The following is a 12,776-nucleotide window of genomic DNA, read 5'->3' as shown; positions in this document are numbered from 1 at the left end:
ACAAAACATTCCAAATGACAGAAAGGTTTGATTAACATTAAATTTTGTCTTCAAAAACTGCTTAGGCAATTCCAGGAGTTGAAGTGCACACAGTAACTGATGCCTAGAAATGTTACAATAGTTAGACATGGTGTCACAAAATGATATTGTAATAGTCTTTTGCAATTCCACCTTTGAACGCCATAATAAATATTTGTCTAGAAAATGGAATTATTTCAACTTAGTCTCCTCTTGCTCTCCAATATTAGCTTTGCACTTTCTGAAAATTATTTGACACACGCATTATATATTCTCTGAAAAATCTAATTATACCTCTATTTTCCACAAAATTTAATAGCAATTTGCTTTAAACACCACTTAATTCCTTTTTCTTTCCATTCATTTTTGTATCTGTATTTTCCTCAAAAATGGGTGCATGTATTCAAACTCAACTCAATGAATTTTAAGTGACAGATGTTAATATTTTCTTCATCCACAGCATGGTTGTCTCCAATAGCATAATTCCTGTACCAAATGACTTCACTACTACACTTTTATCAACTATTGAAAGGAAACACTTTGTAACACAAGGTCAGTGCTGCCCCAAATTGGAAAGTCAGTCAAATGCTGCATGAAAATAAAACTATATTAATCTCCATTACAATCACCAAAACTATAAACAATCAGAATTCAGCACCATAGTTCGCAGATCAGGGATGATGATGAACATATTGTTTGAGGGCAGGCCCTGAGGGGACAAGACAGGAAACAAATGACCTGTGAAGAAGTGAGAAGAAAAACTGCTCAATTTGACTTAGATTGTAGCAAACTTCAGGACTCTTGTGCCAGGTGGTTTATTGCCAATATACATAAACACAGTACAATTGAGAAAAAAGGTTTTCTGGTATAGGACAATCTCTAGGGCACAAAGATGCATAATTACATTGCAAGTTAAGTCAAAGTCCAAGTCATTTTTTCCAAGAAGATCGATTCTAGAGATAGACTACCTGAACTATCAAATGAGTCCAGGGGAGAATCTGGCATGACCATGGTCATGTAGATCACCTAGCTGTCATTTAGAATATTTGTCATCTCTTTTCCTGGTTGTGGGATTTCACAGGATCCCCTGGCTATTCACATAGTATCAGAGTCATTTAGACTACTGGTCACCTCTAGTGCTGGTTCTGAAAGCTTGGTTTGACGTGACCAAAATAACAATGGTGATCATCAGGCTAGTATTCACATGCAATTTCCAGCTTTCTGGATGAAAGAATAGGTTATATATAATTTTCTTTGAGTGGACAATATTGGTGTCATTGGATATCTTTCGCACAAGGGCCTTTGTATTCCCAACATTGCTGATTGTTCAACATATGAGATTTTAGTTAATTTGATATCACCTGTTATTATTATATGATCATTAGTATAATGGAGAACCTTCCTTCATAAGAGACTTACTTTTTCTTTTGCCACTGGATATAAAAATGCGAAGGGTTACAAGGATGGTGACCTTATTTTATTTTTTTTGTATTCTTATTAGTTTTTAAAGTTTATTTTTAAAACCTACTTATTTACTTATAATATTATTTTGGATTAAAGTGTAATTACTGTTCTGATGGTATGGCCTAAAAAGGACCACAGATCTCTCTGGTTATCTGGTCTCCTTTGCATATCTCCATGGAGATTGAATCACAGAAGATTGTCTCCTGTAAATTTAAACCTGATATTTTTCTACATACCTCACAAATAAACACTACAATCAGATTAAGTTTCTCCCCTTTTTATACTTTACAGTGAACACTAAGTTTCAACACAAAATTATGAGGGACACCTAAACTATTTTTGAAGCATAGTACTTAATACATAAAAAAAAATGAAAGAGGAGAGTCACATGATAATCTCAATTGATTAAGAAAAAGTCAATATCTTTTCATGGTACAAATTCAAATTTCTCTTATGATGTTCAGTTTTCAAGGTCTGTAATGATATATCAACTGGCTAAATATATCGAATATTTCCTTAGGTGTCTTTCAGTCATTTAGGATTCTCCTGTTGAGAATAACCTGTTTAGATCTGTACCCCATTTTAATTGGATTATTTGGTATTTTAATATCTTGTTTCTTGAGTTCTTTATGTATTTTTTAGATTAGTGCTCTGTCTAATGTGAGATTAGTTAAGATTTGTTTTTTCCATTCAGTAGGCTGCCATTTTGTCTTATTGACTTCGTCCTTTGCCTTACAGAGTTTCTCAGTTTCTGGATGACCCATTTATTTATTGTTGCTCTCAGTGTCTGTGCTACTAGTGTTGTATTTAGGAAGTGTTCTCCTGTTCCGATGCATTGAAGACTACTTCTCACTTTCTCTTCAATGAAATTCAGTGTGTCTGAATTTATATTAAGGTCTTTGATCCATTTGGACATGAGTTTTGTGCTTGGGTATAAATACAGATCTACTTGTATTCTTCTACATGTTGTCAGCCAATACCATTTGTTGAAGACGCTTTCTTTTTTTCCATTGTAAAATTTTAGCTTTTCGTCAAAAATTAGGTATTTGTAGGTGTGTGTGTGTTAATATCCAGGTCTTTAATTCAATTCTATTGGTCCACTTGTCTGCTTTTACCCAATGAAACAGCTAACTTGAGACTACCATCTCTGGCCTGACTGTGTGGGATCCAGCACAGGACCAAACCAAGTCCTCTGAATGCGGGTGGCAGTTTAATGGTTGGGGCCGACTGTGTGGCCACTGGCAGTGAGATCAAAATCTAACCCTAATGGTTGAACTGGCATTTTGGGATTCATTCTCTTTGGAGGGACACTTTGTTCAGCCTAGATAGGGTGGGGCCTTTGTCCTACCTCAAAGCAATGTTCTTGACTTTGTTGACTCCCCATGAGAAAACTTATTCTCTCTGAGGAGTGGATGGGAGGAAGGTGGATGGAGTAAAAGGAGGGGAGGGAGGCAGAACTGGCTTTGGTATGTAGATTGAGAAAAGATAGTTTTAAAAAAATAAAAAGATAAATGAAAGAGAATCTATGGCTGGATAATGGTGGCACATGCTTTTAATCCAAACACTTGGAAGAATAAGGCAGGCAGACAGGCAGATCTCTTGTGAGTTTGAGGTCAGCCTGGTCTAAAATGCTGGTTCCAGGACAGGCTCCTAAGCTACAGAGAAACCCTGTCCCAAAACCGACCCCCCTCCAAAAAAAAAAAAAAAAAAAAGAGTGGATACAACTGTGTGCTGCTCTTACCTAGAAGAGCAAAATTGAGATAGTTTTACAAGTCCTTGGCCATCAATGGTAAGCTTACCATTTTAACTTTAATCCTTTAACTTCCTAACTATAAATAGCCACTAAAAGTTCTTCTAATCTCATGATATACGTATTTAGTAATCTTAAATGCCCCATATTTACATGAAGAATGCAACTGGGATAACACTATGATGTCAGCTTGACTATCTGGATAAGGAGTGAAGATGCTTATAAAATCCTCTCCATAAAGTGGACTTTTAAAATCTTTTCTCCAAAATTTATTTTGCTTTGTATGTGTGAGTACTTTGCCTACATGAATGTATGTTCACTATGTTTGTGCCAAACAGGTGCTTCTGAACAGTCATGTGGGTGTTGGGAACGAAACCTCAGTTCTCTTGGAAGTCCACAAGGCTCTTAACCACTGAGCCATCTCTCCAGTCCTAAAGCTGATTGGTTAAAAAGATGCATTATTTTAATTTTTTCATGTATCAATGACATATTAAAAGTTGATTAAATAGAGGACATATCTTACCAATGAGATGGGAATGCAGTTGTGAATTATCACAGCTTTTGAGCTGGATAAATGAATTCATTAATCCTCATGACAGTTTTCTCCTTTCTATCCCTTGTTTCACTACTTTTTCAATTCTGTACCCTTACAATTTCCCAAGTACCCATCTGTCATCTTATTTTGCAAGATTACTTTGAGTTCATCAAACTTTCCTGATAAAACAGTAACCCATTATATTACTCAATAGTACTCTACTGCATAGCAGAAAGAAAATAGTCGTGCATTCTCCTGTTGATGAAGACTCAGGATGTTCCCAGATAGGAATCATTATGAATAAAGCTATACATGATTGCACACGTATTTGAATATAATTTTCCTTTATGTTAGATAAAAGTAATAGGATAGGACAGTTGAATGGAGAATGGTCAAAATATAGAAGAGCTTATATCCTCACCAGCACCCTCCAAGAATAATTTGTATAAATTAATACTTCGTTTTCACATTTATCAGTGGAACTCAATGGAAAGGCATTTGAGCATATATTTGTCACTGTGTAAAGTATTCTAAGGACACAATCAAATTTATTAATGTTACAGATTACTGAGGCATTAATATGTTTTTCATGTATTTGTTTTATTGATGGAATTTCATATAGTGGCCACTAGTTCTTTTACTTTACTTGTTATAGCTGCAATCACTTTTCTTTCATGAGTTGGTGATATTTGTGATTTTATCCAGTTGACTATCAATGTGATCACACAGCTTTCAGTTCAATGTTTTTTTTATACTTTGCTGTTTTCTATTTTGTTATTTTATTCTTAATTTTTTTCATCCATGTTACATATGTATTTTGCTTCTTTCTCTTCTAGTTTCAACACAGGCACTAAAACTACATCAGAAGGAGCTTTTAGTATAATATTATAAAGATATAAATTAATGCATATATTACTAAAGCATTGTAGAATATTATAGAAGCATTATAATTTTGGTATATGAAAAAAAGTCTTCAATTTTATTTATTTTTAAATTTCCTTTTGATTTTCTTCTTTTATAACATGCTTAAAATCAAATTTGTATCTGTATGCTCTCCATACATCTGTATTTTAGTATATTATTTTCCACTGTCAATGTTTATTTGCTGTCTTTATTTACGCTGTTCTCAATAAGTTATCTTGTTTCTTTGTTTCTTGCTTGTATTATGGACTTTCTTGATTTTAATGTTTTCAGTTTTGACTTTGTTTTATGTCTTTTTGTTTGAATGCAGGTGATATATTTAGGCCTGTGTGTTTAAAATTTGACAAATTATAAATTTTAAAAAGCATTTTCTCAGCCAGGCGGTGGTGGCACACGCCTTTAATTCCAGCACTTGGGAGGCAGAGGCAGGCTGATCTCTGTGACTTTGAGGCTAGTGGTGGTGCACGCCTTTAATCCCAGCACTCGGGAGGCAGAGGCAGGCTGATCTCTGTGACTTTGAGGCCAGCCTGGTCTAGAAGAGCTAGTTCCAGGATAGGAACCAAAAAAGCTATGGAGAAACCCTGTCTCGAAAATCAGAAAACAAGAAAATCAGAAAATAAACAAACAAACAAACAAATAAATAAAGCATTTTCTCATCTTTTTTGGATATGCCTATAATAAATATACTGGACTATCATTTTTGTTCCTTTCCCCTTTATTTTGATCATTCTTATTGTTATATCTTTATTTTTTCTTTATTTTGCTATACCTCTATGCCAGTCATACCTTACCCTGTTTACTTCCAACTGTGACTTTTCTTCACTAGAAATTTGATTTGTGTCCTTTTAAATATTCTGTTCTTAAGTTTCTGAACATATGGAGTTCATAATGACTGTTTTAATACTCATGACTATCAATTCTACCATCTGTGTCAGTTGTAAATTGGTTATGATGGATTTGTGTCCTAATTATGGTTTTCCTAGCTTTTTACAATGTAGGAAATATTGACTGGATTTCATATATTGAAAATTTAATTATGATAGGTAAAGTTCTCCTGTTTGCTGGATATTTTTGTGCAACTGCTACCATCTTTGCCCTTTGGGCCATAGTGAAATCATTTAGAAACCACTTTATCATTGTAAGTCTTACATGTGAAGCTTGCCGGAAAGGCCTGAATAGTAGGCCAATTCTCCTACATACTAAAAGATGTGCTGTGAAAATCTTCAAATCTTTCACAATCACGTTTCTTTGTCAAATGTGAGATGAGACAATAATCCTAGACTCCAGTGGTTATGAAGTATCTCTCTAATCTTGTCTGAATTCACACCATATTCTAATTTTTATTTTGAATATCTTTGTATCTGCTCTTTTAAAAGTGTTATAGCTTCAGGGTGGGAGTGGTGATACATGCCTTTCTCCAAAGAACCCAGGAGGCAGAGGAAGGGTAATTTCAGTGAGTTTGAGGCCAACCTTATCTATTGAGAGTACTGCAGGATAGCCAGGTCTTCACAGAGAAACCCCTTCTCAAAAATCAAACAAAACAAAATAAATAAAGAAAAATTGCTATTTCAGTCAGATTCTATGATTATTCTAACTATGTGTATGTATTCTGTGATATAATGTCTAGAAAAAGAACTACACTATTTCTTGACTGTAAGTGTAGACATTGAGGAAATCTGTGATTAAAATAAAACAACACAGTTTATACCCCCACTTTCATGCATCCTATAAATTATTAGACACAGATAAATATTGGAGTTAAAATAAAAAGAAAAATGGAAATAGAGATCAGTTTAACCTTTCCTAAAAAGATAATTTACTCAATAAGTAAGCTTTTAGGTATTTGACCTATTTTTACTGTACTTGCTTTTCTGAGAAAAGTAACATTTATTATATTTACTTAACAGTAATATTTGGAAGAGAACAGATTATGTTTGGCATACTAAGTGTTTCAAGCCAAGAAGAAATCTGCTTAAAACTGGCTGCAGTTTTCTTTTCTGTTGTATATTTTTACTACATTTTCATAGTATGTTCAGCCTAAAATACAAACAGACAGATGGTAATATACTGTTTCCAGCCATAAGGTTGAAGTATGTTTGTGTGTTGGTTGGAAAATAACTATAAAATGAAGTACTCATAGACACTAAACAAAATCTACTCTCTCTAGATACTTTATAATATAGCTACATATGGAGCAATATAATTACCACAATATATAGTGCTAAAATTAGGCTTGTTTACTTCAGTGAAAAATCATACAGCCTTTGAAGATCAAACCCAAACTGCCTCCAATTCTCTAAACAAGATGAAATAAAAGACATTTTTAAGTTTAACCTAAGAGTGAAGAAAACAGAGGAAGTGAATATTACTATATTTATTTTTCTTCTACTAAATTATCATTTTATCATACAGTATATTCTGATTAATGTTTTCTCTCCCCCTACTCCTCACAATTCCTCTCTACCTCTGTTTCCATCCAGATATGTTGTCTGAGGTTTTCTGTCCTGCCCAGTTTCTGCAATCATTAAGTCCCAAAGAAATCACACAGAGGCCTACAGTATAAACTGATTGGCCCATTATCTCAGGCTTCTTATTAACACTTATAACTTACATTAGCTCATTATTCTTGTCTATTCTAGCCATGTGGCTCGCTACCTTATTCAACAAGGCAGTCACATCTTACTTCTTCTGTGACTGGGTCACGACGCAGACTAGGACTTCTTTCTTCCCAGAATCTCATTGCCCTGCCTCTACTTGTTGCCTTGTCACTGTGCCTATTCTTCCTGCCAGTCTATTGGGCAATTAGCATTTATTTAAAATATAATTGACAGGGTACAGACCATTGTCCTGTAGCACAGATATACATCCTTTCTCTCTATTGTACAAAACCAATAGGCATCTCAGGATAGAGTTACAGCTCCGGGAAAAAATATCCTAGTAGTTGAAGCCAAGAAAAACCTGAGAATGTTACAGGTCAGAAAAAGAAGGTATCCCAACAGAGTGTTACAGCACTCTTCCAGTGAAGGACAACTTCCACAGAAAAATATTACAGTCCTTGCTCTGGGAAAGGTCTCACTAATAGAATAGCAACAATTTTTGTCCAGCGTGGGAGGGTTCCCTCAATGAGGTTGCTGAAGCTCTGCTCTGGAGAAGTGTTACTGACCTACTCTGTTCTGTAACATGGAGGCTGGTAGGTAGTTCCCAAATGCTTAGCCTTGAAATAATCATCCCTTAATATATTCCAGATTCACAGTATGCAGAAAGAGTTGTCTGCATACTGAAACCACTAAGACTCAAAGCAACAGTAGAGAGGATGCCTAAATTGGCCTTCCACTATAATCAGAGTGATGACTACCTTAATTGTCGTCTTAGAACCTTCAACCAGCAGCTGATGGAAGCAGATACAGAGATCAACAGTGAAGCACTGGGCTGAGCTACCTGAGGCCAAACCAAGAGAGGGAGAAGCAGTAATATTTCCATTTTTCTATATACTGTTATTCAGTTTGATCAACAATGATTGCTAAAGATACTCTCTTGTTTTACTGATATCTATTTCTGGCTTTTTATTGAAAAAAATCAGGTGTCCATTGGTAAAGGGGATTATTTCTGGGTCTTCAATTCTATTCCATTGATAAAATACCTGTTTTTTGCTCAATACAATGCTGTTTTAATAAGACGGTTCAGCAGTACAATTAAGATGAGGGATGGCGAGACTTTCAGCAGTTCTTGTATCATTAAGAAGTGTTTGAGTTATTCTTCTTTTTTCAAGTTTCTAAATAAAGCTGAAAATTGCTTTCAAATTCTGTTGAGAATTCTGTTGAGGTCATCATTGTAGATTTCCTCAGAATACCTCTATCGTCCGCTTTCTCCCTAACCCCATAAGAGTGAAGAGGATGCCTGAACTGTCCTTCCCCTGTAATCAGATTGGTGAATATCCTAGCTGTCACCATAGAACCTTCATCCAGTAACTGATGGAAGCAGATGCCTAGATCCATAGCCAAGCACAAGGCCAAGTTCTCGGGGTCCAGGAAAAATAAAATTATTGCAGTTCTTTCTAGTTTATAACATCAGCTATAAACTTTTTTCTCTTTAGTTTCTAGTTAGCTTGGTTTATAATATCAGTTCAATATTTTTTGTTTCTTTTCTGTCTGAATGAATTGTCTATTGGAAAGAATGGGGTATTAAAGTCACCCTATATTACTCTGTGAGGGTCAATTTATGATTTAAACTGTGATAGTGTTTCTATAATAAACATTGATAGCCTTCTCTTTCTGCATACATGTTAAGAATAATACACAGTGGTCTTTCTTATCTCTTCCTAATAGTTTTTGTATAAAGTCTATTTTTCAGGTATTAAAACGACTGTATTTGCTTTGTTCTAAGGTCAGTTTTCTTGTAACATTTTTGTCCATCCCCTAGCCAATGAGCTAATGTCTTCCTTGATGTTAAAGCGTGTTTCTCGGATATAGCAGAAAGATGGACCCTTTTCATATCCATTCTTTTTTCAGTCTGTGTCTTTTTTTAAAATATTTATTTATTTATTATGTATACAGCATACAATATTCTGTCTGTGTGTGTCTGCAAACCAGAAGAGGGCAGCAGACCTCATTATAGATGGTTGTGAGCCACCATGCGGTTGCCGGAATTGAACTCAGGACCTTTGGAAGAGCAGGCAATGCTCTTAACTGCTGAGCCATCTCTCCAGCCCCCCAGTCTGTGTCTTTTTATAGAGAAATGGAACACTGATAGACATTGTAAGCTATCAACAGGCAGCAGTGTTTGTTGATTCTTGTTGTTTTGTTGGTGTCTGAATCCGTGTGAGTGGCAAATGTGGAAGGATGCTTTAAAGAAATCCCACACTAGCTTAGAACTGAGAAATAGGTGGTTATTTCTTTAGGGGTAGACTCACAAGTCAGAATTTTCTGCTTGAATGCAGATCAGAAACCAAATCCTGCAACCAGAAAAGAGAGGCCAGAAAAGAGGCCGGAAGCATGCTCTATATCGGCATATATAGTATAAGAGGTCACTCCATAGTGGGCAGGTAATCACTGGCTGTAAGACTTCCTACAGCAGTGGTTTAGCTTTGTCTTTTCTCCTATTGATTTGAGGGTCAGAAATGATCTATTCTTTGTTTCTGTGTGTTTTCTTGGGTGTGTGGTTAGCCTTTTAAATTGAGGCTGTCCTCAATTCTCTTTTTTCTTTTCTTCCTTCCTTTTTTTCTAATCTTTTTGGTTTTTTTTGTTTTTTCTTTTGAGACAGGGATTCTTTGTGTAGCCTTATCTGTCTCGAAACAACTCATTTTATAGACTAGGCTGCCCTCAGACTCAGAGATCTGCATGCCTCTGTCTTTGAGGTTCTGGAATTAAAGAAGACATACTCCACAACTACCTGGCTGGTACTCATTTCTTGCTTTTTTACCTTCTGGGTTCTTATGCCTGAAATTCGGGTCTTCAAGCTTGTCAGCAGGCCCCTTTACCCAATGAATCATATCACTGACATCTATGAGCCAAGTATTTCCTTATCACCATATTAAATAGTTTAAAATGAATCATGGAGGTATTAGGTCTATTTTTAATTATTAACATCATGATTGAATATTTCACAATTAAGCTTTATTTTAATTAAAATATTAGCAACTGAATTTTTAAGTAATTCCTTCCTGAATTATCTACTTTGTGTCTGATATTAGTGATATAAAATAAAATTTCACTTAAGCTTGCTTGTAGTAACTAATTTAAAATACAAACAACAAGATAGAACTTAGAAAAAAGTATGTATTCGTTGGAATATTCTAATCGAGTTGACAGTTGATTAATTATGTGAGAATGATCAGTCTATTCACTCAATGAATGCTTTCCCCTGCATTTCCTCAATTTATATTTTATGTATTTATTCATCTCTGGGAATTTATAAAAGGTTCTATTAAGTTGCCTAATTGCTTTTTTCCTTGAAGGTTTTTTCCTAAGTTAGTAATTTGACTTGGTAATACTTATATTGTTATTTGAATGATATATTAATAATGAGCTGCTTTTAATGATAAATGCTCATTGAAAATGAAAATCTAGGTAAGCTTTGTTTTTACTTTGGTCAGCTTACATTAATGTCTCAGAATTAGAAGAATTTCACAGAATTAGATAGTATGAATTTCGTTGTATCTTTCTCAAAATTTTTGATATTTCTGAGACTTAAGTAACATAGTTAAACTTTCAATAAGGACAGGTAAAGATCATTAAATATAGTAAAGTTAGTAATATAAACTGGTAAAGTAGTTTTATAAACATTATGAATTAAAAATTATTATAGTGTTCCTCAGCAACTATAGAAACTTTGCCACTAGTCACTCAATGCGTTGGGCAAACTATTGTCTCTTTCATGTTGGTCCTAAACCCAGAACTTCCCATTTGCAATCTTCCAAGTCATGTTATTTTAACTGGAATTAATTCGTTTGTCACAGCATGGTAAATCTTGATTAATAAAGAAAGAAAAAAGGCACTGAAAGCTGAAAATGATAAACAACCTGACATTTTGACATAGCATTGTATATAGATTATAGTCCTTTTCTACCCTGATGTTGTAAAATGAGGGTGAATTGAAAAGCAGAAAAGGCCTGAACAACTGCAGGAATCCCGAGCAAAAGAAGGTACAGTGAAACATCACCCTTTATTACTGGGCCCCCAAAGAAAAAACAAAATCTATCACAAATTCTTTCTTGTTATACCATGAAAAGTTGGTGCACACACCAAGAACGAAATAAAGAAAGAAAGAAAGAAAGAAAGAAGAAAGAAAGAAAGAAAGAAAGAATGAAAGCACATCCCCTATACACATGACTCAAGTTTTAACAGTGAACCTGCGTGGCCATTATTTTCAATTCTCACATTTTTGCTTTCTCATACAGTTCCAGGAATGCATGTGCTGATTTGTCAGTCTCCATTTTATTCCGAGGACGTATCCTTATGATACTGCCAGCCAATTGTGCAGGAAGCTGTCCCCCCTCCCAATTCCTTCATTGAGCAACTTATTCCCTAAAGTGCGAGATTTGATTACCTTTTCTCAGCAGGCATTCAGACAAATGTTATTATTGGTCATAAAATTATCCAGCCCAGTGACCTATGGTGACAGCAAATTTCACAAGGTGACTGCCTGCTGAGTGAAGCATCTTCTTTTATTTGTTCTAAATATTTTATATAATGGAGCTGGGCAAAAATAGGGAAGTAACTTCAGTTGTTTAAATACAGTGACAGTGCATAAGTCAGCAGGAGTTTGAGACTTACTTTTCCTTGCCTTTCATTGAATAGGGTAGCAAATATTATAAACAAAAAACACAGGGCAAATAATTAAAATTAGATTTAAGATAAAATTGTTACATAAACATTCATTAGGCAATATTTGGCAGAGCTTTATATTACAATCTTCAACAAACTGTTTATGTAATTTCAAATTTAGGCATTCTTAGAATATTTGTCGGCATCTTTTAAAGGGACTTCTTAACCTCTCTTCTTCAAAATTAATTTTTTTACATAACTGTTTGCCTTTATCGAAATCCATTGCTGCTTGAGATTTAAGTAGCGAAATTTTCCTGAATTATTCTTTGAATTAGTTGCAGATTTTCTAGAGTACAATGCTTGCTAGAAATTTCTGAAGCTCAGGCACCAATTATTGGTTAAAAAAAAAAAAGAAATAGTTGGGGAAGAACAAAACCAATAGAATGTTATTTTCTTTCAACACATTTTTTTTTAGACTCACTGAAACCCCTGAATAAAAATTGTTCTTCTTTTTCCTACACTTAGAACTCTTCTCATGCATGGATTGCTGAGCTGTGCCTTACTGCATCACTGACTCTAAATTTAACTGCTGCCAGAATGCAATTGTTCCTACTGGGAAATCTGCACAGTAATATTAGGGTCATGAGAACACCTGCCCAGGTGGGAGCAAAATGGGTGTCTTGATGTTGCAGCCATAGTTGGAAAAATTATTAAAAGAAATGCAGATAATTTACCTGTTAAAAAATCCAAATTATCTACTGTCTTCTATCTATCTATCTATCTATCTATCTATCTATCTATCTATCTATCTATCTATCTATCTATC

Source organism: Microtus ochrogaster, unplaced genomic scaffold, assembly GCF_000317375.1.
Source record: "Microtus ochrogaster isolate Prairie Vole_2 unplaced genomic scaffold, MicOch1.0 UNK2, whole genome shotgun sequence".
Classification (NCBI taxonomy): domain Eukaryota; kingdom Metazoa; phylum Chordata; class Mammalia; order Rodentia; family Cricetidae; genus Microtus; species Microtus ochrogaster.
This window is presented reverse-complemented; position numbering follows the sequence as displayed.